The sequence below is a fragment of the Haematobia irritans genome, chromosome 2, assembly GCF_050003625.1.
Source record: "Haematobia irritans isolate KBUSLIRL chromosome 2, ASM5000362v1, whole genome shotgun sequence".
In the NCBI taxonomy this organism is placed as follows: domain Eukaryota; kingdom Metazoa; phylum Arthropoda; class Insecta; order Diptera; family Muscidae; genus Haematobia; species Haematobia irritans.
The window spans coordinates 98,214,738-98,222,558 of record NC_134398.1 but is presented as its reverse complement, the minus strand read 5'-3'; the positions used below and the strand labels follow the sequence as shown (position 1 = coordinate 98,222,558).

The 7,821-nt window shown below is 32.3% G+C and overlaps 1 long non-coding RNA gene across 1 annotated transcript; it reads left to right on the top strand.

The window, feature by feature from the left end:
- The first annotated feature begins 4,845 nt into the window (after window positions 1–4,845).
- Window positions 4,846–5,820, top strand: LOC142223436 (uncharacterized). Its single transcript, XR_012718728.1, has 3 exons — window positions 4,846–5,248; window positions 5,334–5,432; window positions 5,514–5,820. It is a non-coding gene; the product is annotated as an uncharacterized LOC142223436 (long non-coding RNA).
- The last annotated feature ends 2,001 nt before the right edge of the window (window positions 5,821–7,821 follow it).

Sequence of the window (7,821 nt, the reverse complement as noted above, 5' to 3'; positions counted from 1 at the left end):
GTTTAGTGCTTTCTTGTTTTATTGTCATTTGTTTTTTCTTTAGTCGGCAATCTCGCTCCCAATGTCCCAACTTTTGACAAAAATGACATTTTGATCTTTTCTTTCTCTCTGCTATATTGTTTTTGCACTTTTCTGTTTTTACATTAAATGCAGCTTCAGACACTTCTTCACCATCGGTCTTTTTAAGCTGGTATTCTTCTAACTGTAGTTTTGCCATCAAATTTTCTATGGTTCTTCCCTCTTTGATGTTATACCACACAGTTTTGAAATTTGGATATTTGGGTGGCAAACTACTAATAATGCGAACCATTTTTATGTTGTCAGATAGTTTTTCACCTTGTGCTTCTATTTCTGCTGCTAATGAAGACACCTTCGATACATATGCTGCAATTTCCTTTTGGTCTTGGGCAACCGAATCATCGAATTTGGATTTGCCCTGAACAATCGAAAGTAGTCCTTGGCCTTTCAAAACCGCATCCACTTCCATAACCTATAGTTATGGGCATTGACCCGATGAAAAATTTGGATGGATTCCTCTACCATTTCTAATAACACTATTTTTAAATAGAAAAACTACCACTTAACTTTGCAAATACTCAAACAATTTAGTTAAACTCCACTGGGCCCATAACCTGTTAATCAATGAAACGTAAGTGGGGTTTATACTTCAATGTATATCATATATTTGCAAAGGTTAGAAACGAAGTGAAGTGTATGTTAGATAATAAAGTTAGAAACAGTTCATGTGGATAAAACAGTTATATATAATTTGCTGAATGTAATAACCAATAGAAATTTGCCACGTATCAGGAACTTAACGAAGATCAGATGATCAGTGACAAATGATATGTTGATGTTGTAATTAAACAATGTTGCCATCCAACAGTTTCCAAACATATTATATATTCATATAATAACATATAGTTTTTTGGAAGACAACATTATTGAATTTGGATGGAAAAATACATAATGTTTGGAACTTAGACTACCCAAACATATTATATTGTTTAGACCAATATGCTTTCAAACATATTATATATTGGAAGAAATCAAATATATAAATGTTTGGGCAATACCCAAAAATGTATATGCTTGAAGCAACATGTGTTTGGGAGTATATGTTACAGAAGCGATTTTTTTGAGGGTGTACGTGTGAACTAAAAATATTTCATTGAGAAATGTTGTACCAACTATTATTAACTATAGGAGTTGCCAGTAAGAAATTGCTATCCGCTTTCAAGTTCAATTTTCGTAAAAAAAATTTTCTCATACAAAAACTCTTTATAGTAAATTACACTTATTATTTAGAAAGTATTTTACATTTCATAAGTAGTTTTATAGTATAACGAAAGAATTTTTAACTACCAGTTAAGAAAATTTTTAAGGGAATTTGCATCGTATTTTGTAGGCTATGAACTAAACGATTACTACTTAAAATTTGTACATTTTCCTTTGGAGTAGTTAATTTCGTTGAAGATACGAAAAATGAACTAAAATTCTGGAAAATTCTTGTAATAAATTGTTGTAAAAATCTGCATAAATTTACCAGACACTTTTGTTCTGTGTATATTATACCCTGCACCACTTTGTAAATCCACATTTTCGATACTATATCAAATCCGTCAAATGTATTGGGTGCTATATTTTTGTCCCAAATACATACATTTAAATCTGACTCTATCTCAACAAAATTTATAATCTATAGACTTAAAATTTAAGTCTGCTAATGCCCTGGGATGGTACACTATGTTAGTAAAAAAATATGGGAAACATTTTAATCTGAACCACTTTTGAGGCAACTTCGCAAAAGTGTATTTATGATTTATCGGACGATAGATATGTATTAGAAATAAAGGAAAATTTGAGTCACTTTTACAAGTTTTCGACTTAGCAGTGGCGATTTTATAAGGAAAATGTGGGTATTTTGGTCATTTTTGTCTAAATCGGAAAAGCATATATATGGAAGCTATATAGAGATCTGAACCGATTTCAACCAAACTTGACATGCATACTTAGTATTTTAATTCTACTCCCTGTGTAAAATTTCACGTAAATCGGACTACAACTTTGAACTCTTTGGTAATATGACGGAAAATCAGGCGAAAGATATATATGGGAGCTATATCTAAATCTGAACCGATTTCAATAAAATTTAGCACACTTGACTATACTACTAATTGTACTCCTAGTGCAAAGTTTCAACCAAATTGGGCTAAAACTCTGGCTTCTGCGGCCATATAACAGGTTGGCTGATAAGTCCCCGGTCTAACAAAGAAAAACACATTTTTTTTGTCAAAATTCGTTTTTATTATTCAACATAGTTCCCTTCAAGAGCAATATAACGACCTTCCAATTTTTTGATACCATTTTGGTAGTACTCCTACGGTTTTGCCTCAAAATAGGCCTCTTCATTGCAGCCAATTTTTTCCCCTGCGAGCATCCTTTTGAGGTCTGAGAACAAGAAAAAGTCGCTGGTGGCCAGATCTGGAGAATACGGTGGGTGGGGAAGCAATTCGAAGCCCAATTCATGAATTTTGCCATAATTCTCTATGACTTGTGGCACGGTGCAAACGCTCCAATAACGCCATATAATAGTCACTGTTGGTTGTTTTTCCCTTCTCAAGATAATCGATAAAAAGTATACCATGCGCATCCCAAAACACAGAGGCCATTACTTTGCCAGCGGACCACGCTTCGGAGACGGTTCACCGGTCGCTGTCCACTCAGCCGACTGTCGATTGGACTCAGGAGTCTAGTGATGGAGCCATGTTTCATGTTTCAGCTATCTCGATCAACCATGTTTCTGCTATCTCGATCAACTTCATTTTACGGCCATTCAAAATTATTTTGTGGATTTTTTGATGTTTTCGTCGCTAACCACCTCTTTCGGGCGTCCACTGCGTTCACCGTCCTCCGTGCTCATTTCACCACGCTTGAATTTTGCATTTCAATCAATTATTGTTGATTTCCCTGGGGCAGAGTCCGGAAACTCATTATCAAGCCAAGTTTTTGCTTCCACCGTATTTTCCCCTTCAGAAAGCACTATTTTATCAAAACACGAAATTCCATTTTTTCCATTTTTTGCACAATAACAAAAGTTGCTTCACAAAAGACGCTCTATCTCACTAATTGACTTACAGACGTCAAATTTTGACACGAATCATTTGAAGGTTGGTACTACAGTATGCAAAATCCGTATTCGTACACCCTCGATGAAATAGGAAAATCGCTATAAACTTAAGGTGTGTAATAGCAAAACCAAAAAGTTTTTCAAATTAATATTGTTTATGCAAAATACAAACGACACAAAAAAATATATCACCGTGTTACATCAATTCTAGTGTAGATGGCGCTTTTTTCATTTTATTTGAAACAAAACCCGTATTCGTACACTTGACATCCCTGTTTTTACTGCTCATTCTAATGGGAGTTTTTAACAAAACTTTGTTTCGGTGTTTTGCATTTTGGTTATAGAGCCCTGTGTTATCGAAATAAATCAAATTTAGTGTTGTTTCTGCAAGTAGCACGCGAAAATCGATATAGGTAAAAAATCAAGCGAACTTTCGGGCGAACAACGAAAAATTGTAATAGATCTGCATAAAAGTGGAAAATCTTTACGTGAGATCGCAAAATTAATGAAGCGCAGTGCTTCTACAATACAATATACACAGAAAAAAAAGTGTCTTGTAAATTTAAGGACCATTTTGACTTCCACATAGTTCAACAAATTTACTGTAATATAGTTCATTTTTCGTAACCACAACGAAAATTAACTTAGCTAAAGGAAAACTTATAAAAATTCAGTAAATGTTTTTTAGTTCACTAACTACGAAATGGGAAGGATTTTTCCTTAAATAAACTTCCAACACAGTAGTTAATGCATCGTTGATTCTATTATAAAAATACATGGGCAATATAAAAATCTTACTACGAAATGTGGACAATTTACTAAGAAAAAAATTTGTATGGAAAAAAATTTTTGTAGTAAAAATTAACTTAACGACATTACCGATTCGTACGATGACTACCTACAGATTATTTCCCTTTTTATTATATGTTGGAGTGTTTTTACTCACATTGAACATTTTAGTTAAAATAGAATAAAAATTAGTTAATATAATCCTTGACAGGTATATATAATTTTTATAGATTCCTCATAGATTTGGTATATATTTTACCTTAACTTATAGATAGAATTCCAACTAATCAATAAACGTGCTACTGGAAAATGTGAGTGCATCATGCGAGGGAGTTTTAGAGACATTTTGTGTATATCTCGTATCTCGATTGTTTGTGTTTGTTATTGCGTCATTTATGCTGTTGTTGGTTGTTTTGATTCTAGAGACAATGGAATGTTCCTTGTGTGTTGTTGGTATCTTTTGTGGTGAGAGTTGTTTTTTTGCAATAGCAAGATCAGAAAGGGATCGTTTGTGTGTGGAGTTGTTTTTCTTTACGGCAGGTATGTATCCCTTACGACTATTTGTGGCTTTGAGTTTTATTGTTGCATTCAGTTATGTTGATGCATTTATGAAGTGCATACGTGGATTTAATTTTGCAAAATTGTACGTGCGGTATTGGTGTTTATTAATGAAAATACATTTATTTCGAAACATTTTAGAAACGGAGAAGTGAATGATGTGATGTTAGAGGAATCAAAAACGCTTTTTATTGATAAAAAAACAAATAACAGATTAAGGAACTGTATATTTCTGTTAATATGTTAGTTTAAAATTAGTGCGGATTTTAAATTGATTTACATAAAAAATATACAACATGAGTGGTAATAGTATGATTTATATTTATTCTACATCTGGATCACAGGTTGAGAATCATCCATTTTTTTGAATCTATATTTTTTATGTTACAGCAATTCCTACAGGTGAGTACTAAGTTCGAGTTTAGCCGCTAAAATTAAAAATAAATCACTAAGCAAAGTATAAAATTATACGTCTTCGATACAAATTTAAATATAACTTGATGGAGAATAGCCCAAATCAAGTTTTTTATAAAGATTATTTTTTATAATGGATTATTAAAGAAAACTTATCATGGAAATTGCAATTTTAGCCGCTAAACTCGAACTTAATATCCACCTTAAATACTAAATGCTATACTGACAAGTGGAAATTATGTCTAATTTTATAATATTTTTTATTTCAAATATATTCTGAGAATAATTTCAATAACGTCCCATTTGTCCATGGATATTATTCCAATAATGTACCTACTGGATGGATTTTTCAATGTGGTAAGTTTTTCTATAAACGGTATTTTGTCCGTTTTTAATAAAACCAAAATTTCAATTTATTAAAAATTATTTTTTTCACTTGCAGGTAGACAGGTCTCGTAATGGTAATTTTTTGAATATTCTTACTGTTTAATACTAATTAAGCTGATATCCTTATTGGCTCTAGGAAATACTCTTGAAAACCGTAAGTTAAAGATCAATATAACGATAGAATTAATTAATTAATAATATTTTTTTTATATTTTGTATAACTTTGCAATTTCAGATGCTTATAAGCCAAATCCGCCCAACAAAAGTTAGCCAAAATCGATGAATTTGGACAATTCAATTGAATATAGCAACTTATGCCACATATATCTTTCATATGGATAGAAAACATGGACATTTAAATTAATTAGTTTAGTCCTAATAACATAGAATATTACTCTTTTGAAGAAGCAATTACTAACTACCGTCATTTAAATGCGTCCAACGTACTAATAAAATTATCTCCTTTATTGTATATCATAAGCCATAGTTTTGTGTAATATAATAATAATTTTTTGAAATAAAATACTGGTGGTTATTGAAAATTGACTTGTTTTGTACGAAAAATATCTTAGTTGTATACATGTTTGTTGTACCTTTGATTCCTCAATTTCTCTACTTTTTTGAAAATTATACCGACAAACAGTTTATTTCAAACCAATTTCTTAATACAGGTTTCCCAAAAAATTGTTAATTTTTCCGGATAGCAGGAATATTTTGAATGAGTTTAACTATATTCTTCCCACAGCATAGTAATAATGAACTAAAATACGATGTAATACATGAACTAATTTATAAGAAAATCATGAACTTATCTAGATGAAAAAAATCTTTGGCGCCAAATCATGGTCATTCTTACTATGGGTTAGTTCATTTTTCATAAAAAATAGTAAACTTTTTTTTCGGTGTATTATTTCAAAATTCAAAACTTGTGGCCAGTTAAAAAAACAACGTCGAAAAGTTAACCGTTCCAAGCTATCAAGGAGACACTGTTCATTCCTTCGCCATCAAATTCGCATCGATCCGACAGTAAATGAGGTATAACTGGCTGTAAGTTTAGAAAAACATTTTAGAATACGTGTTACCCTCCAGACAGTGAGAAATTATTTAAAAAAATGTGGATTTAAGAGCCGGTATGCTGTCAGAAAACCTATTATCAGCAGGCTTCATAAGCAAAAGAGAATTACATTCTTTAAAAAATACAAAAATGAAGATTTTAACTTCTGGAAAGAGTTATTTTTACTGATGAGTCAAAATTCAACATCAAAGTATACGATGGACGCATAAAAAAATTTGGCGAAAGAAAAATACATGCTTATCACGCCATAACCTAATTCGTACATTCAAGCATTGTGGGGGATCAGTGATGGTATGGGGGTGCTTTTCCGCAGCAGGCGTTGGAAACCTTAATTTTGTGGATGGAATAATGACAGCAAAGGATTATATAAACATTTGGAAGCAAAACTTAAAACAGAGTGCCGTAAAATTAGGTTTGTCCCAGAACTTTATCTTCAAACAGGACAACGATCCGAAACACACCGCTCTAGATTCCAGACTTTGGATCCTGTACAACTGTCCAAAATATCTTAAGACACCACCCCAAAGCCCAGACCTCAATCCTATTGTGAACCAATGGTCAATTTTTAAGAAAAATTAAAAAAATACGAATTAGAAACGTAAAGGACCTCAAAACAGCATTAAAAACTGAATGGGATCAAATATCCCCAGAATTAACATCCAAACTTGTCGAATCCACTCCATGTCTAAATGCAGTTCTAAAACAAAAAGGATATCCAACAAAATATTAACTTTAGTTATAATATATTGTAAAATAATTTTTTTTTCATATATGTTATTGTGTACGAATACGGATTTAGTTTCAAATAAAATGAAAAACGCGCCATCTACATTAGAATTGATGCAATACGGTGCCATATTTTTTGTATGGTTTGTATTTTGCATAAACAATATTAATATGAAAAAGTTTTTGGTTTTGGTATTACACACCTTAAAATCATAGCGATTTTCCTATTTCCTCGCGGGTGTACGAATACGGATTTTGCATACTGTATATAAAAATAGTATGCATGTAATACTAGCGACGCCATCTATGTGTCAGACCGGGGACTTATCAGCCAACCTGTTAAGTCTATATCGGGCGAAAGATATATATGGGAGCTATATCTAAATCTGAGCCGATTTCAATCAAATTTGACACACCTTACTATAGTACTTATTGTTCTGCTGGTGCAAAATTTCAAGCAAATTAGGGTAAAACTCTGGCTTCTGGGGCCATATAAGTCCATATCGGGTGAAAGATATATATGGGAGCCATATCTAAATCTGAACCGATTTCAATCAAATTTTGAACACTTGACTATATGACCAAGTGTTATGTTTGTGCAAAATTTCAAGCAAATCAGGGTAAAACTCTGGCTTCTGGGTCCATATAAGTGCATATCGGGCGAAAGATATATATGGGAGCTATATCTAAATCTGAACCAAAATCAATAGGGTTCTATTCTCACGATTGGACTTAAACTGCG